The 25,597-nt window shown below is 42.5% G+C and overlaps 1 protein-coding gene and 1 long non-coding RNA gene across 5 annotated transcripts in view; one reads left to right on the top strand and one right to left on the bottom strand.

The window, feature by feature from the left end:
* The window catches only part of CACNA2D3 (calcium voltage-gated channel auxiliary subunit alpha2delta 3), an 878,040-nt gene that overhangs the window by 68,795 nt on the left and 783,648 nt on the right, over positions 1 to 25,597 (top strand). The gene's annotated exons all lie outside the window — the stretch shown is intronic.
* On the bottom strand, positions 17,023 to 17,504 carry LOC128343861 (uncharacterized). Its single transcript, XR_008315645.1, has 2 exons — positions 17,369 to 17,504; positions 17,023 to 17,259 (listed from the first exon to the last, which is right to left on the bottom strand). It is a non-coding gene; the product is annotated as an uncharacterized LOC128343861 (long non-coding RNA).

Below are 25,597 nucleotides of genomic sequence, written 5' to 3'. Positions count from 1 at the left end.
CTCCATCCCCTAAGGGAAATATTTTACAGTGCTCACACATGTAGTTTCCCATTCATAGGCAACCAGGGCAGACCCAGCTTAGCTTGCTACTAGAAGACCAGCTCTCCTTTTTGAAGGAAAACAAACATATGGGTTGGGGTTTGTTCTTTTACTGTCCTTCAGAGAAAAGTTCGACCAGTCTTCCACTTCCCTTCCCATCCAGTACTGCTCCTTGCTTCCGGAGCTCTGCAATTCCCTGCGATTATATTCAAATGCAGAGCAACTAGGAAGCCACGCAGGGATGCAGCAGAACCAGTTAAGCTACTGGGGAGAGGGCGGGACTAGAAGCACGAAGTGAAGTTAACCCTTTGTTTACACTGCTGCTGACGATCTCGTTCTTCCCGCTCTTCATTCAGATTAATAGGAACTGCGCTGGGGCTAGAATCAGCTGAGTGGGGGCCACGGTAGAATTTTCTGCACAGGTGCGCAGCCGCTCAGCTTAGAGGGAACAGTGGTAGTCTGAGAGAGTCACTGTCCCAAGGTCACCAGTGAGTTTCATGGCTGAGTGGGGATTTCAACCTGGGCTTCCCAAGTCCTCGTCTGACAGTCTAACCGCTATACTACATTTTAATGTCTACAGATATTTGTATCATCCAGAGAGAAGGTGGAAACATCTAAAGAACTATATTATTTAGTTTCACCCTTCCTCCCTATTTATTTTCCTTCTGTTGCCATCTTAAATACTGTTGAACTTTAGATTGTAAAGCCATCAAGGCCAGGAAATGGGCACAATCAAGCGCACATTTTGCTTGAAAAAGATATCAATTTGTAGCCTAAAATGGAACTTTAAAGTGAAAGCTTCTAGAGTATTGGCATATGTCAGTCTATTTCAGCTACAAATATGTGCTTTCTAATGTTTCTCTTAACTCTTTATTTTGGTGGTACATCAGCCATCTGTGGCTTTCATCTTTGTAAAAGTGCCAATATCTGAAGGTCACACAATCGGCTAAAAGGAGCACTCTGAAGACTTTTTCAAATCATTAATTCTCATTTTGTCTCACTGTGTGGCCTTTACTTACTAATGCGTTCTGTTATGTTCTCCGTTAAATCTGCATTATGTTATCGTTTAGTGCAGCATCATATAGGCCTGCTGGGTTTTAGAGATAAATTTAATCATCAGACTGGAAGAGTTTCTGTGCAAAAGAAAATGTGATGTGGATTTTCTTTAATGTTTCATTCCTTGCATTTCTTACAAATCATGTCTAAAAGTACTGTTTGAGATTTGGAAACATGTACACCACATCTGAGGCCAGGCTCACACAGGAGGCCTAAAAAGAGCTTTCACATGTTCAGAAACCTCTAGCAGGTATTCATTTTGGCAGCTGCTGCAGTCAGCAATAGAACGCCTTTCCAGTCCTCTCTCCATTGAGGGATCTTTTGGTGAAATCCATAAGCCCCCTCCCTCTTTCCATTTTACCCAAATCATAACCTGCCTATGTCCTTCTAAAACTGTGGGTAAGAAATCCATTCTGCTCTGGCTGCCCTGGATTTCAAGCACTGGTTGAAATGTGACTCTGGCTGATAGTATCACCTTTGGGGACTAACGGGTACTTCAGCCAACTGGAGGCTTCTAACCAGATGGAAACTCCTTATCATGTGAAGTGGGCCCAAGATACAACCATAGACTATAGAAGTTTACATCCCTTACTAAACGTAATTCATTTAATGTTTAGGGTATGGAATTCTTTGCAGCTCTTATATCCATACTTCTCTATGAGGCAGTTCTTAGCTGTTCCCATCATCCATATGGGGAATACGTTATTTGTCCTAGGCTGTCTGTTGGAACCATGGCTGAGGGGAGATTTGAGCAGGGGCGTATCTAGGGTAGGGCAGGCAGGGCACGTGCCCTGGGCGCCATTTAAAGGGGGTGCGCAAATTCTTAAAATTAATTTTTTAAAAAATAGCCACCAAAAACAAAATGGTCACTGCACATGCTCAAATGGTCTCTGTGAGGCCCTAGGCTATGCCAGGCCTCGCAGAGGCCTTTTGAGCATGTGCAGTGACCATTTTGTTTTCAGTGGCCATAAAAAAAACAAACCACAATTATTTTAAAAAATGGCCACTGCACTTGCTCAAATGGTCTCTGCGAGGCCCTAGAGGCCAGCAGTGGGAGGGATAACCTTTGCAGACCCCCCCAGCCTATAGGAAGCTCCCCGAAGGGGCTACAGGTAAAAAATAATAATTTAATATAATATAAGTCACTGTATACATATTCAGTTTGGCACTATGTACAGAGAATCAGGGCTTGTGAATACTGAACTGAAGCTTATGAGCTAGGATTGTATTCATTTGCTCTTACTTTGCTTCTTATGATAAGTGAGTTAAATGTGGTGTCTTAAAAATATGGTTATTAATGATGAGTTTGTCTTTGAATCAGTGTGAAATCCTTAGTATTAAGGCCCACTGGAAGTTTCTTGCTCTCTTTCTCTCATTTTCACTATCTTTCTGAAAGACTAGAATATATTCCAAGCAGTGACACAGTTTACTCTGCATATCCTTTAATTATTTTCAGAGTATCTGGGCAAAGTCCAATTCTCAATTTACTTTTAAAACTTATGTAATAGTGAAGCTAGTAAATGCATAGTAGAGAATTAGACAGGCACTTCTGTTTAATTTTCCAAGTACACCTCCACATAGTATTTGGGTCTTTCATGAGCCCCAGCATACTGAAATTTGTAGTTTTCCAGCATTTTTTGGTCTGGCTACGTCCGCTGCTAAATAGTTTTTGAAATATTAAAAGATTAACGAGCTTGACTTGTATTTTTCAGCTGATATTATAGTAAAGTTATCTGAAAGATGGGTGTCAGATGTTTGGACAAGGGGCGCAATTTCAGTGCTTGCCCTAGGTGCTATTTTCCCTAGATACGCCTCTGGATTTGAGCTCTGGCCCATGTCCAACACAATTCCTTTGCGGCATTACTTTTCTGTTCCATTTTCTGTCCTTTGGAACATCTGCCGTAGAAGGTAAGCCAATGTCTGTGTCTTATGACAGAAGGACTAGCAGCAGGCTGATAAAAGTGAAGATTAGTTGCCTTTTTATCAGATGGCAGAGGGACTCTTTGCCTTACCCATGCAGTCTGTCCCTCAGATGATGCTGCCACTGGGTTTCTAGGCCTGTCCTCATTCACCACGTGGTCTCTTCATGGCATGTCTCATCTCTTCCATCCCCTACTCATCTTGTTTACCAGAATGTGGGGGAGAAGCAATGTGGCCAAGAGACAGAAGCCTCTCTGTGTGTGCGTGTGTGTGCTCTCGCATTGAGGCTCTTGTGCTCAATTGACCTCTGTTACCATGAGAGCCCATTCAGGGGCTCCCCTGAAGAGTACCCCTCTATATTTGGAACTACAAGAATGTAGTTATTACAGTTTGGATTTCACGGGACCATGAGATCTCCACTTCGTTTTGCCTGTAGCTAACTCAAAGAGCATATCACTTTGGCAAGCAGCTTGGGAGAAGGAACTCTTAGTTCAAGTTCAAAGCACAAAGGCTGCAGAAGGGCCTCTCCAAGTTTGCCTGTGATTTCTCAACAGGTGGGAAGCTGTTCTTTAAAGAATAAGCTAAGTATTCTCCCTATGTTGGCACAGCAAATTAAGTCAAGATAGCACCTGCTCAGAAAGGAGATAAGAAAGCAATAGGTCTTGCTAACGAGAATGTTAAGGACTAGCTCAAGGTGCTGGGAGTCTGCTTGTTTGCATTTTAGTTACAAATATTCTGACAGACATGAGAAATAAACTTTGATGGGATCATTTGGCCTCTCCCCACATGGGTCTTTTCAGATCTTCCCTAGCCTTTGTCCAAGAAGAGCCTTACTCTTCCACAGTTTTTGTTAAAGAAGTTCACTCTTCACTGTTGAATAGCATAATGGCCCATCCAGTGCTTTGTCCCAATTGTCTGCCTTTGCAAGGTGTGTCTAGCATAATGCTCTCAGGCAAGAACTTGTCTATAATTGGTGAAGACTCCATCAATCAGTGTGTCTTCTGGGTCACCAGCTCTGTCGGTGAATCTTGGAACCAACATTCTTTCCCCCAAGTCTTGGCATTGGCACTTCTATTTTGTCCTGCCTTGACCTGCACCTCCATACTGGCTTTTCCTAACCCACTCTGCCCAGCACTCATGGCTGTGAGGTCCCATTCATTTATGGATTTACTTTTGACTCCTGAACACATGCTGGGCCTCTGGATCCCTGTTGCTGCCTCCTTGCCCTGGAGAAGAGAAGCCCTTTGGTAAAGACTGAGCTGCATGGTTTTGATGCATTTCTCTTGGAAGTATATAACCCCTATCCTTGAAAAACTACTTACCTTTTTCCTCATTTTCTCCTAAAATCAAAATCTGCTCATTTCTCTCTTGCCAGCCTTGAGTGAGGCTAATTTGATAACTCAAATTATTAAAGATGTGGCTCTTTACCCAGGCTTTTGAATGAGAGCATTGCTTTTTTTTTTACTGCTGCTCTTTTGTGTTATATATTATTATTATGTTATGGGTTATTAATTTATTATATATAGATTATTTTTATATTTATATTATCTGTAAGATTGTATTATGAATTTTAACTTTTGAGATCATCTGTACCTTTGTATTTTAATTATGCATTGTTTGAATAATATTGTAAACCATTTGAGATTATTTTAATGAAAAGTGGTATATAAATCAATTAATCAATAAACTCAAGACAGATTAACTGTTTGTGAGCCATAACTTAGTCTTTGTAACTTGTTGGTTTATTGCTAGTCTGTATCAGTTATACATTATTTCTTAATAGCCATTATTTTTCTCTTTTCTGTACCCCTAAACCCTCAGATAAAATCTTACTTTGTTTTTGAACTTTAACATCTCCATTCAGTTCTTTCTGCAAACAGAGCTTTGAACAAATTTATTATGAGAGTGGGACTGCTCCATTTAAGATAGCTACTACCCTTCCAAGCCTAAAACATAGCTTGGGATCCCACCAAGTTCCCAGGAGCAGTTCCATTAACACCTCTTCGCAACCTGTGAGCAAACACATTGCAAGCACCACCACTGGGGTCTTTGTCCATGGAGGCTGAGTCACCCACTGTCAGGGTGGGACAGACAAATATGGTCTCAACTGCAGTACTGTTGTCTGCTCTTCATTTTTCACTTTGACTAAATGGCAGCCATTCACTTACTTAGTGAAATGTGCCATTGAGTCTGTGTAGACTCCTGGCAACCACAGAGCCCTGTGGGTGTATTTGGTAGAATACAGGAGGGGTTTACTATTGCCTCCTCCCCCGCAGTATGAGATGATGCCTTTCAGCATCTTCCTATATCGCTGCTGCCTGATATAGATGTTTCCCATAGTCTGGGAAACATACCAGCGGGGATTCGAACCGGCAACCTCTGGCTTGATAATCAAGTCCTTTCTCTGCTGTGCCATTAATGCTACAGAAGACAAAACGTGGAAGTGCAGAGCTCCAGGATATATGTGAGAGACATGAGAGCACATGCAGAGTTTTATATGAATGTGCATGACTTAGACAATCTATTCATTTCTTTTATGAGATAGATAAAGAGAGAGAGATGTAGTACTACAAATAGTGGAATAAAATTCATATGTTAGGCTTGAAAAGAAGAGCACACTGAAGGATAAAACACTTTTTATACATGTTGATTGTTGAATGAAAAGTAAGATGTTCAAATGCCTTCCATCTTATCACTTAGCAACATTAACACAAATATTATCCTTCCACAGCAAGTTGCCATACTTACAAATTCTGCTTTCTCCTCTGTTTTTATATCCAATCTGCATGCACAGCTAGCTTTTATTCCTCCTGAAAGCAAATAACCACTTCCTTTCAAAAGGAAAAAAAGTATTTTTGTATATTATTTTTGCACAATAAATGTGATTTTTGCATTGAAGTATCTACAAAAGAAGAAAGTACTGGTTTTATTTACTTCAAAACAACAGTGTGGAAAAAGCACTCTAGTTACAGCAAATCTGCTAGAGGACCATGTAGATTAGTAAATAGATAGCAGTAACCATGTAATGATAGCACAGTGCTTAAGAGCATATGCTCTGCCTTGGAAGCGTAGTACTACCTGGTGATTTTAAGCAAATTATTCTTAGCCTTAACTCAGTCAATAATAATAATACCAGTCTGCCTGACAGGACTCTTGTAGAGAATATGTAATGTCTGCGAGTATAGAATCAGCCGAGAGAAAAGTGCCTGGGGTGATGAAGGAGGACAGGTAGGTGAGGCAGGATTTAAAAAAAATAATATTTGGGTCTAGGAGCGAACCCAGAAAATTAAGAGCCAGATAATGGACACTTGCCACAATTACTGGGCTTAGTGATGGACATTGTAGAGAGGGAGGGTAAATAGACTTTTCTTTATCCCCTTGAGAAGTAGCATACTTAGGACAGAAACAGGCCAAATACATATTTCATTCAATAACTCTGCCTCTAAACATCCTAGTCTGGGCACCACAGTTAAATGGCTCCATGGCACTTGGAATTTGTCAGCCCTTGAGGTAAGGACCCTACCCTTTCACTTTCTCCATGCATGTGACCAACAGTTAAATAAAATACATGGGACCACTGTTGCCTGTAGTCTGAACATCGTGCTCATAGTTTATTCCAAGTAAAAAGAGAACTTTTATTACTAGTTCATATCGAGGAAAAAGAACTTATACAAACAATATGTATTATGGTAATGATTTGTGGGGTCTCATGAATCAGTCAAAAGTATTTGATTTGATAGATTCTGGGCCCAGAAGAGTGGAGGGGCAGATTACATACTGATGGTCAAACTAAACATAACTTTAAAAACATGCTTTGCAAATGTGTGCTAGGTTTTTTAAAATGCTAAACAGCAGCCACATTGAGACCATGGCAAGAGGAAGGAAAGCTACCCCACCCCGCAAGCATGGTTTCAGTCGGGACCTCACACCCCTTCTTGGCAATTGCAGTTTGCTAGGGGGTGGAAAAACAAATTTGTTTCCTTGGCAAATAGAAGCTATGGGAGTCCGATCTGGATTGGAATTGTGATGGAGGAGATAAATTAAAGCCTTCTTCCTCTATCTTGGTCTTGAACCACAGAGATCTTAATCTGGCTGTTGTTTTAACTTGTTTACAAATCACACATGTGAAAGGAATGTGGTTAAAGGAGTAGTGGGGAGGTAGGAACCCACTGGGCAGGTCCATGGCCTTTGACATGGCAGAAATAGCTCCTTGGATCCTGCCTGGATCTATTGACTGATCTGCCACCTTGTAGGAATCAACTTCTGCACACAGAATTCAATCAAATTTAAGTCAATGTAAAATCTTTGGTTGGTTTGCTTTATTGTAATGAGCCCTGATATGCAATAACGAAAATTAGGGCAGTCCAGAAATGGATGATATAATAAACCATGCAGCATGGGGAAACAACTCCCTAGCACTTTGGTTGGGGAGGGAGCTTGCTCTGTGGTGTCCCCTGGTGTCTGTGGCAGCTGTGATGCTGAGGAAGGAGTAGAAGGAGTGTCTGAGCAAATGGATCCCTAGATCTGTTTTGTTTGGGAATTAGGGCTAGAAATATACACTGGCAATTTAGAACTGCATATACTATTCTGCGTGTAACTCCTAGATCCTTGATGTAGTCACTAACATGCTTTCTTGATTTGTATAGCTTTGTAAACATATGCTAGCTACATTGAGTTAGAAAGAGCTTTTTGACAGAGCTATGAACCACATTTTGTAGCTTGTCCCATATCCTCTGCTACTATCTGTTGTGCTTACATTGGCCCTTGGAGCATTCAACCTGGGACCAGTGTTGTAACTATGGGGACACTAAAGGGACTGAAGGATTCCAGTTGTCTGGCTGGCAAATAACAGCCTCCCATTTGCCATCTATTAGACAGATGTTTTCTCATGTAGAAGCAAATGCTAATTCCGTGCATAAATGCATTTGGTACTAAAGATTTTTATTTTATTTTACATTGTCACTTTATTTCAAAGGGCATGTCCAAGGTTGAAAAGTCATTGCTTTGTTTGGAGTGTGTCCAGTGACCCTGAAGACCGTTGGCAGTCTTCTTTCATCATGTTCGTTCATCCATATATCCTACTAAGGATGACAGCACAAATTACAGTGCTCCACACAGGATACCATTAATCTTGAGCAAGTAACTTATTGCCAGTTATTAGCTGTTCACCTTGAAAGCCCATGAATACAAAAGAAAATTATCCTAATGTTCTGTTCTGAAGATTAATTGAAAATGCAGTAGATAAATTCACAGGGTCATTAAACTGAAGATGAGGATAGGGACTCACCCCCACCCCCACCCGCCCTCTTCTGAAAGTTTGGGTTAGATGTTACTTAAACATGATGACTTGACATTTATAAATTGAACTCTGATGTTTAGAGCCTTGTGCCTTATTTTCCTTTCCTGAAACTTCTAAGATCTTCAGCCTTACAACAATGCATAGTAATCTAAAAATTGTATTGAATTCATCAGACTGTTTTACAGAGATATGTTTATTGTGATCTTAAAAAACAGACAGGCATTGCTTAATGTGTGTCTACTCCCTCCCCTCGAGGTCTGCAAGATTATTAAGTAGTCACTTGCAGTTGGCTGAATGGAGTATGTCAGGGGTTCTCAAACTCGGGTCTCCAGATATTAAGGGTATTTATGAAAACGCCTTCTTTGCTAAGAACCACATTGCCTATTGAGATCATCTGGAGAGGTTCGTCTGCAGTTGCCACCGGCTCCTCTGGGGGCTACTCAGGGGCAGGCCTTCTCTGTTGCTGCCCCGAGGCTTTGGAACACACTTCCTGCTGAAATAAGAGCCTCCCCATCTCTGACAACTTTTAAAAAGGCAGTCAAGACACATTTTTTCACCCAGGCTTTTAATTAGATATTGTTTTAATTGTGTTTTTAATAGTTTTAACATTTTGAATTTTAATTGTAATGTTTTAATCTTTTTATCTGTTTTTTTTTATTTTGTTGTGAACCACCCAGAGACTTGTGTTTTGAGCGATATATAAATATTGTTGGTCTACAACTCCCATCATCCCCAGCCAAAGGCCATTGTGGCTGGGGAAGATGGGAGATGTAGTCCTCCAACCTCTGGGAAACTTTGTGAAACTTGCCTTCCCTCCCAGATGAACATTCTGAGACTGATGGGAGTGCAAGTGCGCTCCCACACGATCCCCGCTAACCTGTGCAGCATGGAGCAGAGTAGATCACTGAGGCTGGGCCTCGTATCCTGGCTTCTGGGTATCCCACAATGCACTGTGTGCTGAGCGCAGTGCACTGGGGAATTCCCCCAGGGGATGGATGCCAGAAGATGGGTTAAGGGCTCATTTGTGCCCTTAATCTTGGCTAAGAGCTGGGCTTTGGTGCTGTTTTTGGTGCTACAGCACTGCTGGGATCCACGCGGATTCCAGCAGTTCTCATGGGCAGCCAAGCCCAGGACTTTGACTTACATGACTAAAGATATGTCTGGACTGGAGTGGTTCTTCTTTGTGTAAAAGTGATTGATGGCATATCTGGATGGCTGAATAGCAAATAGCAAAGGATGGGGAAATGTACTTATTCAGCGGATTCTGCATGGTGCAGGGGGATCAAAGTCCCAGATGATCTGGGTGGCGCTCTTGAGCTAACTCTGAGATCTGGGATTCATTTCATGAAGGCAGGTGGGAGGGTGACCAAAAGGCCATAAATGGTCAGAAAGTATAGTCTCTGAGATGTCCATGCAAATCTCACCTGTGTAAAAGGTAAGGTCTGTGACCATACCGTTAACTGGCAGTAGCTTTGTTATATTAATTTAACACCTGTAGGGGGAGAGGGAACCTTGACTGAGTCCTAAACAAATACAATCAAGCTTACTGATTCATTTTAGTTCAGTAATGTAATGGTGGATTATCTAACTGAATAGAGATCTTATGTTTTAATGCAGCGATCAAACCCTGTATTTCCGCTTCTTATGCTAGCAAATGCCTGATAATCTCTGGCTTTGTTCCTGACACAGCAAAGGGTGCTGGGGTGTTTGTGCTGCCACAGCAGCAGGAAGCCACGTGGAGTGGAGGAGGAGCAGGTATGGACTTGCTCTTCTCACTTTTAAAGGTCTCGAATCTGTGCTTCGAATCTGTGCACTAATCAGGATGCATGCACATCCCTACTAGCTGAAGATTTCTCTTCCTCCCATTCTGACAGTAACGAAATCCCAGTGATGACATAGCACAGTACTGCTATTTGCCTATGCAGTGCTCCAGGCACATGCAAAGATAAGCACTTTTGCTGGGCTTCTATTCATAATATCTGAGCACCTGCAGGGTACTGTCTAAGGTGCTTATTATGAAAGTTAAAAATAAAAAGGCACTTGCTTTTTGAAACGATAGATAAAATGTGAACACAATGTGAGGGAAGAATTGTCTGGAATTAAAACCCTTGAAAAGTCAAGAATTGTCAACCTTTCTATGTCCTATTATCTCCTATTATAGAAAGAGTATCAGTTTCTTCCATAGCGCCAACTCCCTTAGCAGCTTTAAATAGATCGTGCTTTATTTGATTGTGAGATGTGCGCCCTCATCCTCCTTTTACCAGACTAAGTTTGACATGGAAATTGCCATTGGCTGGTTGCAATGATGACCACCATGTGGGAGAAGGAAACCATTGTGGGGAGCTAATATAGGACAGATACTAAAAATGTGACACGTGTGTCATGAAGTTCTCAGTTTAAATATGAGTGCAATGAATGAATGAATTAGGTGGCCTAAGGCAAGCTATTCTTCTCTGAACCTCAGTCTTGCATTTCAAGGGGGAGGAATACTTCTGACTGCCTTTGAGAGTTGTAAAGATTATTGCTATGATGTATGTGAGATATACTTTTGGACATTCTAAGCACCCACATACTGGAATGCTGGAAGAGTTTTTAGCATGCAGTTTATTTATTTATAACATTTGTGGACTTCCCCAAATTTCTTTCTCTGGGCGGTTCAAAATAACAAAACAGATTAAAACCTTTAACAATTTAAAACCACTGTCCAGTTAAAAAGCTTGGGTGAAAAATGTCTTTATTATTTATTTATTGTGGGGTCTAAGCAGTGTTCCCTCTAACAGAGATTCCCAGATGTTGTTGGCTACAACTCCCAGAATCCACAGCTGCAATGGCATCTGCTTGGGGATTTTGGGAGTTGTAGTCAACAACATCTGAGAATTCCTGTTAGAGGGAACACTGGATCTGAGTCTAAGTTGGCCTGAACATGAAAGATTTTATCCACAAAAAACTCATTAAAAACATCATAGTGGGTAATTGATGGTTCCAAATTCTGATTCAAGGGAGGAGGGGCACGGACTAGCCCTCACAGAACCCTGAACAACTCTGCTGGACCTGAACTTGCTGATGCAATATGGGCAGAAAAGAATCGCTTCTCTGAAAGTATTGCCTCAGCATAAATCTTCAAATGAGCTCTATATTGAAGTCTGTTGGATTCTAGTCGGGTCTTTCTCCACTTGAGCACCAGTCACCTACCTTGCTGCTTCAGCCCCTGTAGTTCTTCTGTATACCAAGGGGCCAGTTTTGAAGCCGGTTGGAGAGTTCTCCACCAGGGCATCAACAGGATCACTGGTAGAGCCAACACTAAATCCTTCTAAGGCTTTTTGGAGTGCTGTTGGATCCAATAACCTTCTTGGGCAGATAATCCTAATAGGCCCTTCATCCTTGCGGAGGTGGGATGTGAATGTAAGTGCAACTTTAACCAGGTGGTGGTCAGTCCTTGACAATGGGGAAATCACAGGAGTCCCCACCACGGAACCCCACCCTGATCAAAGTAAAAGATCAGATCAAACAACCAGCAATATGCTTCAGTCTCAAGACCACTTGGGATAGGCCCATAGTAGTCCTGGCCTCTTTGAACTCCTGAGCCATTCTGGACAAATTGGTTCCAAAGTGAAGGTGGGCCCACTACCACCACAAGCCTGGGGGACTCCAGCACCAAACCTGAGACAAGTCTGTCAGCTCAGTTAGGGACTCCATTGGGCAACAGAGTGATCTGTACTCCAACAGAAGTCCCATTCTATCCCTGGTCCCCAAAATTAAGTATGCACATTTACTATAGTTACACTTGGATAGGGATTTTGATAAGGGAGATGTTATTCTTATAGGCCACAGACACTCCATATCCCTGCCCATGTCCCCTCACCTGCTCCTCAAAAGAGTACTCTGGAGGGAGAAGGTGAGACCAGACTGGGCAACCAGCCTCCCGCAACCAAGTCTCTGTGGTACATACCAGTGTGGCCCCTACATCCATAATGAAATCGTGGATGATTTCTGGTTTATTCTGGACCGATCTGACATTACAGAGGAGCAAGGTGAGGCTCTGTGGGAGGCTCTGCTCTCCAATGTCAAAGAACTGGCAGGACATCCGGAAGGGGAAACAGCTATTAAATGTCTGATTTCCCTTCCCCTGTAATGGCCTGCTGACTTGCCAATGTCACTTCTTCTATTCCCCACCACCACCAGAATAGCTGCCCCATAATCAGTGGATAGGCCCTCTGACTCCCCATTGCCAGACAAACAAATATTTATATACCACTTTCCAACGTAGATATAAAAAAATAAAATGGCTCCCTGTCCCCAAAGGACTCATAATTTAAAAAAGAAACCTAAGATAGACTTCAGCAAAAACCACAGGAGGGATGCTGTGCTGGGGATGGATAGGACCAGTTGCTCTCCTTCTGCTAAATATAAGAGGATACCAAACACCTAAAACATCAAGTAAAATCAACCATCTGCTGTACATGGATGATCTGAAGTTGTATGGAAAGTCCCAGTCAGAAACTGAATCACTGCTAAACACTGTCCGTATATTCAGTAGCGATATAACAATGGAGTTTGGACTAGACATGGAAAGTCCTAGTGGAAAGTCCTGATGGAAAGTCCTAGTCAGAAAGTCCTGATGGAAAGTCCTAGTCAGAAATTGAATCACTGCTAAACACTGTCCGTATATTCAGTAGCGATATAGCAATGGAGTTTGGACTAGACAAGTGTGCTGCATTAATAATGAATCCGAAGTGGATCCGAACTGGCTAGGTCTGGTTCAACTGCTGGATTGGTTTGAACCAGTTCACAGACTGGTTTTGGGGTCTGCTGGTAAAGGGGAATCCAGCAAGGTTCGAATCGAGCCTGCTCACACATTCCTAATCTGGATTGACCTGCACACTACTGCAGTTTTAAAGCTCAGAAAAGAGCCCAAACTAGACAATGATGCATTTAGCTCATGTCTATCTTAACCCTCTGAAAACAAATTAGAAAAATGTATTAAAAGACACACAATAGCCCTTATATTTCAAACACAATTATTTGTGGCAAAGCCTGGGGGAATATTGGAACCCCTGTACTGAAGGTTTGTTTATTACAATTTTAAACATGGCGGTATTTTTTTAAAAAAGGCCTTTTCTTTTTATTTCCTTTGTTTCTTTCTACTCTGCCTCCTTTCCTACATTGTCTTTCTTTAAGGGTGGCTCTTGTGGGGCACTTCCTCAAAAAGTAGCCGTCCCCTCAGTTGCCCCCTGCATTTCTGTTTCAGAAATCTAACATGTAGAACACAGCTTGCCCACTCAGAAATGCACTTTGTCTCCATTCAGTCAGCTTTCCATGTGCTGTTGAGATGTCCATCAGCAGATTACCAGGAAGGGCAACACCCACTTGCTAGCTGAAAAGGGAGGAAACAAAAGTAAAACCTGCGATGTTTTCAGTGTGAGGCAGCCATGGCAGCTGTGGGTGCAGTCAGGGATCTCTGTGATGAAGCCACTTGCTCCATCTGCCTGGAGTATTTCAATGACCCAGTGATCATTCCAGAATGTGGACACAATTTCTGCCAAGCCTGTCTGACCCAGTGCTGGCGGGAGCCGGACACAGAGACTTCCTGCCCTCGGTGCAGAGAAACTATTCTGCAAAGGAACTTCATCCCAAATCGGCAACTGAAAAGTGTTGTAGAGATAGCCAAGAAGTTATGTCTTCAGAGAGTAAACAGGGAGGAAGGAGAGGAGAAAGTCTGTGAGAAACACCGAGAGCCCCTGAAACTCTTCTGTAAAGACCATGAAAGCTCCATCTGTGTGGTGTGCGACAAAGCCAAGGAGCATGAAAACCACAAGGTGATTTCTCTGGGGGAGGCTTACAAAGAGTACAAGGATCAGATCTGCAGCCTTCTAAAGACTTTGAGGAAGAAAGAGGAAAAAATGCTGATGTATAAAGCAGACATAGAAAAGGAAAGCCAGGATCTGCTTGAGCAAACAAAAGCAGACAAGCAGAAGACGATGGCTGAGTTCAGACAACTGCACCAGTTTGTGGAAGAGCAAGAGAAACTTTTGCTGGCCCAGATGGAAGAGTTAGAGAAGGAGATTGCAATAAAAAGGGATGAGCACCTGGCCACACTTTCCAAGGAGCTCTCCTCCTTTGCAAGTTTCATTCAAGAGACTGAGGAGAAATGTCAGCAGCCAGCGAATGAACTTCTGCAGGGTGTTAGAAGGACCTTGGAGAGGTGTGAGAAGGAGAAGACATATGAGAATTCAGTGGCTTTTCCTCCTGCCCTGAAGTGGAGGATCTGGAACTTCTTGGACATAAACTCCTTTCTGGAGGCTGTCATTAAGCAGTCCAAAGACACTCTGGTATCTAGACTTCCACTGCAGAAAGCAAATGTCATTTTGGATCCAGACTCGGCACATCCCTGGCTAATCATGTCCGAGGATCCTAAAAGCCTGACATGTGGAGACATATTTCAAGATCTGCCTGAGAATCCTGAGAGATTTGACTGCTGGCCTTATGTGCTGGGATGTGAAGGATTCACAGCAGGTAGACATTCCATAGGAGAGGAGAGCTGGTCTTGTGGTAGCAAGCATGACTTGTCCCCATAGCTAAGCAGTGTCTGCCCTGGTTGCATCTGAATTGGACACTTGATGTGTGAGCACTGCAAGATATTCTTCTTGGGATGAAGCCGCTCTGGGAAGAGCAGAAGGTTTCAAGTTCCCTCCCTGGCTTCTCCAAGATAGGGCTGAGAGAGATTCCTGCCTGCAACCTTGGAGAAGCCGCTGCCAGTCTGTGAAGACAATACTGAGCTAGATAGACCAATGGTCTGACTCAGTATATGGCAGTTTCCTATGTTCCTATGTTCCTAACAGAGGGAAAATAACAAAAACAGAAGGAATAGAACTGCCCAATGGATGCAAGATCAAGAACCTGGAAGAGAAAGAACATTACAAATACTTGGGCATTCTCCACGCTGATAACATCGCACACACTGAAGTTAAAAGAAAAATTGGAAGTGAATACATCAGGAGAGTTAGAAAAATCCTAAAGTCCAAACTCAATGGCAGGAACACCATACAAGCCATAAACACCTGGGCTATACCTATTATCAGATACAGTGCAGGAATAATAGACTGGACCCAGGCAGAGCTAGAGACGCTAGATCGTAAGACCAGGAAAATCATGACCATCAATCATGCTCTGCACCCCTGCAGTGATGTCGATAGGCTATACCTCCCTTGCAGCTCAGGTGGAAGAGGAATGCTGCAAGTCCATCAAACAGTAGAGGAGGAGAAAAGAGGCCTTGAAGAATATATCAAGGACAGTGAAGAAGATGCACTTCAAATGGTCAAGAATGAGAAACTATTCAACACCAATGAAACAAAGCAGGCCTACAAGAAAGAACAAGTCAAGAACCGAGCAGAAAAATGGAGAAATAAGCCACTGCATGGTCAATATTTGCACAATATAAGTGGAAAATCAGACATCACCAAGACCTGGCAATGGCTTAAGAATGGCAACTTGAAGAAAGAAACAGAGGGTTTAATACTGGCTGCACAAGAACAGGCACTAAGAACAAATGCAATAAGAGCAAAAGTAAAAAAATCAACAACAAACAGCAAGTGCCGCCTTTGTAAAGAAGCAGATGAAACAGTGGACCACCTAATCAGCTGTTGTAAAAAGATCACACAGACTGACTACAAACAAAGGCATGACAAGGTAGCAGGGATGATACACTGGAACATCTGCAAAAAATACAAGCTACGTGTAGCCAAAAATTGGTGGGACCATAAAATTGAAAAAGTTGAAGAAAATGAAGATGTAAAAATATTATGGGACTTCCGACTACAAACAGACAAACATCTGCCACACAATACACCAGATATAACTGTAGTTGAGCAGAAAGAAAAACAAGTCAAAATAATCGACATAGCAATACCAGGGAATAGCAGAATAGAAGAAAAAGAAATAGAAAAAATCACCAAATACAAAGGATCTACAAATTGAAATTGAAAGGCTGTGGCAGAAAAAGACCAAAATAATCCCAGTGGTAATTGGCGCCCTGGGTGCAGTTCCAAAAGACCTTGAAGAGCACCTCAACACCATAGGGGCCACAGAAATCACCATCAGCCAATTACAAAAAGCAGCTTTACTGGGAACAGCCTATATTCTGCGACGATATCTATAACAGCAACAACATTGACAATAAAATTCAGCCATCCCAGGTCCTTGGGAAGGACTCAATGTCTGGATAAAACAAACCAGTCAATAACACCTGTCTGACTGTGTAACTAAATAAATAAATAATAATAATAATAATAAATTATAAGGCTGGAGAAAAAAATAGGAGGCATTATTTTGCCTTTCAGGCACAAAAACTTAGCATTGGGAGACAGGGCTGTAGTCAATTCATGACTACATAATGCATCTCAGCTGATGGAGAGAAGCATCAGAGTGAGCCTTACACAGTCTCCACTTCAATGCAAGTGGATGAAAACACAACACATTATTTTTCTTCTAGCGTTTTCCCTCATCAATTTGTTTGTTCAAATTTACTTGCATTAAGCAAGCTGCTGCATCCAAACTACCTAATTTACTATGAGATGAATATAAATATGAATATTACTTTGTTTTGAAATGTGTCAGACATTTTCTCTGTTTTTGTTTATCTGTGTATATTGAAAAGCTTGAAAGATGTTGTGCAGTGCTTCTACACACACACACACACACACACACACACAGAAAGAGAAATTATTTACTGCAGCTGTGATGAGCATAGCCTTTGATAACATACAGCTAGATAATTGCATCTTCAGGTTTTAGAAGACAGTAGAAATTTCCTATGACTTATAGGCTTCTGACAATGTTGTTGCTTTCTCCATAAATTATCTCAAGGTAAGGTATGGATTGCTGGCTCTCAGAATGCAATGTTCTAGTTTCCAAATGCATCTGTGTCCTCAAATATTAAAGACAGGCACCTGGAAATATAAATATGTTTTGCTTAATGTTTCTATGCATATATTGTTTATCTAGTCAACTGTTTACAGCAGGCTGGAAGGTTTAGCTAAGATGAGAATTTATACTTACATAGCTATTAGGCCTATGGGAAGCAGTCTTGCTTTGCTTCTGGGAATTCTTTGGAGCTTCCGAAGGGTCTCCTATTTTATTCTCCCACTGTGGCCTTGCTTTGAAGGGGCCTGCTATGCTTCAGGCCAAACCCTTCAGCCCTTTTAAGCTTTGCTTGCATCCTTTACCTCAACCTGTAAAACTACTTCCTGTAATGAGCAGGATACAAGTCTCTCTCTTCACTCTCAACCTTGAGGGTGCAGCGTGCAGTATCCACCTTCTGTGACGTCTTTTAAAAAGACTTTTCCCATGGAGGTCAGGGAATGGCATGGGCGCTCTTGGGATTATAGTCTTTTCTGAGGCTGCAGCAATGACTGATCGAAAGGAATATGAAGAAAGCAATAAATAACAGCATAATGTTTCGAACCTCTAGGTCTTGGTTAGATCTCATGTAAACAAGGCTTCTGCTAATATATTCTCTCCCTGCCCCCTGCCCAGCCTTTGATGTTGCTCTGAATGAAACATCATTATGTTTCAGATATGGTGTTCTGTTATCAGCATCTTTTCTAAGGTTGTCAGCACTGTCAGTCTCTTTTGCAATTCTGTCAGAAATAACATGATTCTCCTGGCCATTGTGATTTTGTATTAATTAGTAATACAGCTAACATGCCTTTCTCCCTCTTCTTCCAAACATTTAAGATAGCATTTCACAATGTTTCTGTGGTGTTTGATTTACTTTCTCTATATTTTCCCTGCCTTTCCAATGCTTAGCAGAGAGTTTACGACAGTTCAGCTGCCAGTGTAGATCAGGTTTAAAAAGCAAGCTTTTGATTTCGTAGGAAGTTAATTATTTACATAGGGCACTTTGTTTGCTTTTCAGGTGAGGTTTGTTTTCGCATGTCCTCCTTATATAAGCCATGGCCTCGAACTTTGCATTTGCTTCAGTTGTTATTAAGGCTGGCCACTTCACTAGAAGTGAACTTTCCCAGCAATATGTTTCCAAAAAAAAAAAAAAAGTGACAGGGAAAAAAGGAGGTTGCTATAATAAGGGTTGCATTATAAATTAGCTTTTGTTAGTGGCACAGTGGGGAAATGACTTGACTATCAAGCCAGAGGTTGCCGGTTTGAATCCCCACGGGTATGTTTCCCAGGGAAACACCTATATCGGGCAGCAGCGATATAGGAAGATGCTGAAAGGCATCATCTCATACTGCGTGGGTGATGATGATGAAGATGATGATTTACATTTTATATCCTGCTCTTCCTCCAAGGAGCCCAGAGTACTACATTCTTAAGTTTCTCCTCACAACAACCCTGTGAAGTAGGTTAGGCTGAGAGAGAAGTGACTGGCCCAGAGTCACCCAGCAAGTATCCTGGCTGAATGAGGATTTGAACTTGGGTCTCCCGGTCCTAGTTCAGCACTCTAACCACTACACCACATGAATATTCATGCTGAGATGGCAATGCTAAACTCCTCCTGTATTCTACCAAAGACAACCACAGGGCTCTGTGGTTGCCAGGAGTCGAAACCTACTCGACAGCACACTTTACCTTTACCTTTGTTAATAAAAACAAATAGAGTCTAAATCAAGATCTCCCTGGTTTGAATTTCACTCTGCCATGAACTCATTAAGATGACCTTAGGCAAGCCTCTACCACAGCTGCAATATGGGAATAGTAATATTTACTTATCTTACAGAGTTGTAAGGATAGCAACAACAACAAAAAATAAATTGTGCTTTGACATTCAAAAGCACCATATAAATGCTAAGTATGATTATTTTTCAAGCATTCTAATTATACCTAATTACACCTAAATTTTGTAGATATTAGAACCACAAAATGTTTTCTACACAGCCTCATAGTACAAGTAGATTTTTGTGATGCTTTGAACTTGATGAAAGGAAATAAAGGGACTACTCATGAGAATATTTAATTCACTAAAACCAGGAGATCCCCATGCCAATGGTTAAAATGGATATGGCAAAATCTTAACGATCAACATAAAATATGTCATGTGTATGGTATATTTTAGTCTGATTTTTGTCCTAGGATATTTTTAGCAAAAGAAAAGGATGTCCTATTGAGACTATAGAGGCAAAAATGTTGACTATTTTTTTTAAAAAAAAACATACTGAGATGAAGCTTGAAACCATATTATCAGTGGTTCTACTGTGCTTTTCCAGTATTCTGTAGCATGCCAAGATGAAAGGAAACTTGACCAGGTATGTGTAATAAAGAGCTTCTAGTGCAAATTGTTAATCAGAGATAACATATGATAGATATTGCTACATATCTATCATATCATATTGCTACATATCTAACCCTAAAGGTGTTATATGACATAAAGCGAAAATCAAATTGTTTTAGCAGCATGCAAAAGAACACACATTTGAGTATAACACACTTTTAGAATTTGAAATTCAGTATAAAGCGATCTTTGCAAAGTACAGGGAAATCTATTTTGGAAAAGATATATCCTTTTATTTTTAGTTTTGAAGGAACTTGTGTTGGATTCAATGAGTAGACTTTTATGCTGAACTGAACTGAGTTGTATACAACCTGACCTATATAATAGGGTCTCTCTTCTGCATGCATACATGTAAACACAGTGATACTGGTATTCTCATCTTGTTCTGCTACACCTAGGTGTGTATACAAACATATTCTGGGGGATTACTGCTCAACCCCTTGGCAGTTATGCTTTGTGGTTCTGAAGGGTTCCATTCATTTCCCTATGCTGTTTAACATCTATATGAAACTGCTGGGAGAGGTCATCTGGAGATGTGGCCTGAGGTATCATCAGTATGCAGATGACACTCAGTTGTATCTCTCGTTTTCATCAGACACAAGTGAGGTGGTGACTGTCCTGAACCAGTGCCTTGATGCAGTAATGGACTGGATGAGGGTGAACAAGTTGAGACTCAGTCTAGACAAGAAGTACTATTGGTCAGTGGTTCCTCTGCCTGGGTGAATGATGTTCAGCCTGTTCTAGATAGGGTTGCACTCCCCCTGAAGGACCAGGTTCACAGTTTGGGGGTGCTCATCGATCCAGCACTATTACTAGGCTCAAGGGGTATGATTCGGAGCGCCTTTTATCAGCTTTGACTGATACACCAACGGTGACCTTACCTGGATAAAGATAGCTTGGTCACAGGTACTTATACAGGTTGAGTATCCCTTATCCGGACTGCTTGGGACCAGCAGTGTTCCAGACTTCAGACTTTTCCGGATTTGGGAGTCTTCTGTAAACAGCCATGTAATTCTGGTAGACGGGGGTCTGGAATTGGAGGTGGAACTCTTGCAAGATCTTGCATTGTTATGGCATGCCATCCTGCCGCTGCCCGCCGGCCCACCCCCACCCCCACCCCCACCCTCCACCTCCTCCGCTCGCCTCTTCAGCCATCCACCTCCTTGCAAGATTGCAAGAGTTCCAGCGGCGGCAAGGAGGTGGACGGCTGAAGAGGCGAGCGGAGGAGGTGGGTGGTGGGGGTGGGGGTGGGCGGGCAGCGGCAGGATGGCATGCCATAACAATGTTGGCTGATACCCTTTCCGTGCATGTACCAAGTTTCCCATCTCAGAAAATTTGCGTTTCAACGGGTCTCTCTGTTGAATTGTGTCCCCACTGACTCAATAAGTGGGTGGCTCCCAGTGCCAGTTTCCTATGCACAGAGTGAACTTGAGACATGGCAGGGAGGGACTTGGTGGCAGCGGGATGGCCCTGGTCCTGAGGAAGGCGGCTTGACTGCATTTTTAAAGTGAGCTGAGGCGGTTATTTGGGTTTTTCCCCCCCGGCTTGGTGTCTGGATTTTGGCGAATTCCGGATTTGGGATGTCCGGATAAGAGATACTCAATCTGTATTCTGGTAACCTCTCACTTAGATTACTGCAATATGTTGTATGTGGGGCTGCCTTTGAAAATGGTCTGGAAACTGCAGCTGCAAGATCATTAACTGGAACCGAGTGCTTTTATCAGCTGCCCTGGCTACCAGTCTATTTCCAGGCCCAATTCAAAGTGCTGTTTTTAACCTTTAAAGCTTTGAATGACTTGGGACTAGGTTCTGTGTATTTTACTCTCACAAAATGACACTGCTCTTTTGTGTTATATATATTTTGTTGATAACACCACTATGTAATAAGAAACATTTTAAAGGAGTCTTGCATAGGGAAGAATACAGGTGAAACTCGAAAAATTAGAATATCGTGCAAAAGTTCATTAATTTCAGTAATGCAAATTAAAAGGTGAAACTGATATATGAGATAGACGCATTACATGCAAAGCGAGATAAGTCAAGCCTTAATTTGTTATAATTGTGATGATCATGGCATACAGCTCATGAGAACCCCAAATCCACAATCCCAGAAAATTAGAATATTACATGAAACCAATAAAACAAGGATTGTCAATAGAACAATATCGGACCTCTGAAAAGTATAAGCATGCATATGTATTCAGTACTTGGTTTGGGCCCCTTTTGCAGCAATTACTGCCTCAATGCGGCGTGGCATGGATGCTATCAGCCTGTGGCACTGCTGAGGTGTTATGGAAGACCAGGATGCTTCAATTGCGGTCTTCGGCTCTTCTGCATTGTTTGGTCTCATGTCTCTCATCCTTCTCTTGGCAATGCCCCATAGATTCTCTATGGGGTTCAGGTCAGGCGAGTTTGCTGGCCAATCAAGCACAGTAATCCCATGGTCATGGAACCAGGTTTTGGTACTTTTGGCAGTGTGGGCAGGTGCCAAGTCCTGCTGGAAAATGAAGTCAGCATCCCCATACAGCTCGTCTGTGGAAGGAAGCATGAAGTGCTCCAAAATCTCCTGATAGACGGCTGCGTTGACCCTGGACTTAATGAAGCACAGTGGACCAACACCAGCAGATGACATGGCTCCCCAAATCAACACAGACTGTGGAAACTTCACACTGGACTTCAAGCATCTTGCATTGTGTGCCTCTCCATTCTTCCTCCAGACTCTGGGTCCTTGGTTTCCAAATGAGATGCAAAAGTTGCTCTCATCAGAAAAGAGGACTTTGGACCACTGAGCAACAGACCAGTTCTTTTTTTCTTGAGCCCAGGTAAGACGCTTCTGACGTTGTTTGTTGTTCAGGAGCAGCTTGACAAGAGGAATACGACATTTGAAGCCCATGTCCAGGATCCATCTGTGTGTGGTAGCTCTTGATGCACTAACTCCAGCCTCAGTCCACTCCTTGTGAAAGTCCCCAATACTTTTGAATGGCCTTTTCCTGACAATCCTCTCCAGGCTGCGGTCATCCCTGCTGCTTGTGCACCTTTTTCTTCCACACTTTCCCCTTCCACATAACTTTCTATTAATGTGCTTTGATACAGCACTTTGGGAACATCCAACTTCTTTTGCAATTACCTTTTGAGGCTTTCCCTCCTTATGGAGGGTGTCAATGATGGTTTTCTGCACAACTGTCAAGTCAGCAGTCTTTCCCATGATTGTGATTCCTAATGAACCAGACTGAGAGACCATTTAAAGGCTCAGGAACCCTTTGCAGGTGTTATGGATTGATTAGCTGATTGGAGTGGGACACCTGGAGCCTAGACTGTTGAACCTTTTCACAATATTCTAATTTTCTGGAATTGTGGATTTGGGGTTCTCATGAGCTGTATGCCATGATCATCACAATTATAACAAATTAAGGCTTGACTTATCTCGCTTTGCATGTAATGCGTCTATCTCATATATCAGTTTCACCTTTTAATTTGCATTACTGAAATTAATGAACTTTTGCACGATATTCTAATTTTTCGAGTTACACCTGTAGGCTTACCAATTCCACAATGAATAAGCTACTCCCTTCCACAAATAACTGCTCACATAAACAATCTGTGTGAGCAATGTAAATCAGAACAGCAAGTCATGTAAGATTGCCCCTTCCTTTCCAGGTGATTATAAAATCATTATGATCTTCAGGTTTTTTTTTGAAAGGAAGCGGGATATTGCATTAGTTTGCTGCTCCTGCTTTGTGATATTCATCTGCCTTTGGCCTGATATTTACACCTTCAGTGATTCTGAGAGTGTGTGTATTGTTCTTACGTTTTCTAGTTTATTTGATTCAATGCTCTCTTTGACATATAGAGCAACATCACCCCCAAATGACCTGCCATATGCTTTTTGTACCCATGGATAACTGTATCCAAGTGATTATTTCCATTCCACCAGCTTTCCAGAATACCCACTGGATAATCTCTTTTATCACCAAGTATCTTATCTTGGCTTGGAGGTGTTTTACATTACCATAGAAACACCTATACATTGTGTCCCTTGGCAGATGGACTTGAAGGATTGTCTTCTACCATAGCCTTTGAAATCTACACTGAAAGACCTGCTCATCATCTTCTGCCATCTGGAATATACTGGTTGTAAAGATATAAAACAAATGTTTAAGTGAATAATTAAATAAATGGCTGACTGGATGTACAAGCTACCATCGCTTGTGACGATCACAACTGTGCAGGTGCACCTCACAGTTGCTTAAAGACACTGGCCCGAACGGATAGGGCCAGCATCTCTCCTGCTCCTATCCCACCGCCTCCAGGCGAGGGGGGAGAAGAGAAAAAGACTGCTCCCCCCCCCCCGCAGCCACCCCTAAGTCGTGGTAAGACTTTTTTAAAAAAACACGGAGTTTTGGTGGGGCGGGCGTTGGCTGGCTCAGCTGCTGGAGGCACCGACCACCACAAAATAAATGGACTCCCTATGGTGAGGTGATGTCCATTCCATTTAGGGGATAGACAAGGAAAACCTGGTTCAGCTCGAATCGAACTGGACTCCAGCCAAACTGGGCCTGGTGCAATTTTGTGCACACTGGAGCCAGGCCTGGTTTGGTTTGAGTTTGAACTGGTTCGAGCGCGGCTCAAGAGTGGCAGGGGCAGTAAGACCGTTTTTTAAAAATGGCGTATTTCTGCTGCTGAGACCTTTGGTGGCCTTGGGGGGTGCTGCAGCGTTCTCAGGTGGTCTGTGGTGGTTCCCCCTCCTCCCAGGATGTTTCTGCCCTTTGTGTGCATGCACTGGCCATTTTGGGGGGCTACCGCACATGCACACCGGCCATTTGTATTACCCGGGTCACGCCGATGGCCAGTGTGCATGTGTGGTGGTCCAAAAAACGGCCATCATGCAAACACAGGGCTGAGACATCCCTGAAATGGGCTGAAAGACCAAGTCAGCCCCAGAGGAAGGCCAGTGGGGGGAGGGGGAGCCTCCAGAGACTGCCATTGCTGCCGCAGCACCCCCTGAAGCCATGAAAGCCCTCGGTTGTGTTACCTCACCATTAAAAAAAACTTTTACTGCCCTCTCCCCACTCAAACCGGCTTGTTCAGTTTGGCTTGACCCCAAGCTGAACCGGGCCCAGTTTAGCTCAGGCTAGAACCTTCGAGCCGAGCCAGTTCAAGCTTGAGACAGCTCACACATTCCTAATCCCATTCCCACGTTAAAACAATTGGGAGGAAAATCTCCCCAGAAGTGAATGGACTTTCTATGGTGGAGTAGTTTCTATCCCATTTCTATGTGAAGCCATTTGGGATAGGAGATAATACCCTGTTTATCTCTGGAAACAGTTTTGTTTCCCCTGCAAGCTCAATTGATCTTGAAAGATGATAGTGTCTGAAAAGTAGTCTGAGATGCTGCATAATTCTGTGCTCCTAAGTTTCATCCTGAGGGCAGATGAAACCAACCCCTCCAACATGTCAGACCTAGTGTTTGGAACAAGTGAATCATTCAGAAGTATCTGAACTTGCTGAAATAGGGATTTTAGCTATCAGGACAAAGCCAAAAGGATCAGCAGCAACCACAACATATCAGCTTCAGTAAGTCTGGCATCAATGGATCAACATAGTACATATCTGGTCTTTTCCCATTTCTCCTAGTGGGACACAGTAAAAGAGAGAGGGAGGGAGGGAGGGAGGGAAGCTGCCACAGCCCTGATGTTATCACATGTGCAGGGCTGTGTTCATCTGAGAACTTGCCCTCAGAGGATTGTAATAGGGGATAACTATTTTCCCAGAGCTGGTGGAGACTCTCCTGAGCAAGGCAGTTAGAGAGCATCCAATGTAACCAGTGGGGCTGCTTGGGAGTAGGAAGTCCTACGCATAAGTAGAAATCATGAGTCAGGAGGAGGGTTAATTACTGTAATTTCTTTCTGTATGATTGTTGCCCTTAGCTCTTCTATATCCATTTGGAATAGACACACTTAAACCATTTTTAAATTCCCTTGAGCAATCAGAAACATGTT

This window comes from Hemicordylus capensis, chromosome 2 (assembly GCF_027244095.1).
Source record: "Hemicordylus capensis ecotype Gifberg chromosome 2, rHemCap1.1.pri, whole genome shotgun sequence".
Lineage (NCBI taxonomy): Eukaryota > Metazoa > Chordata > Lepidosauria > Squamata > Cordylidae > Hemicordylus > Hemicordylus capensis.
This window is presented reverse-complemented; position numbering and strand designations above follow the sequence as displayed.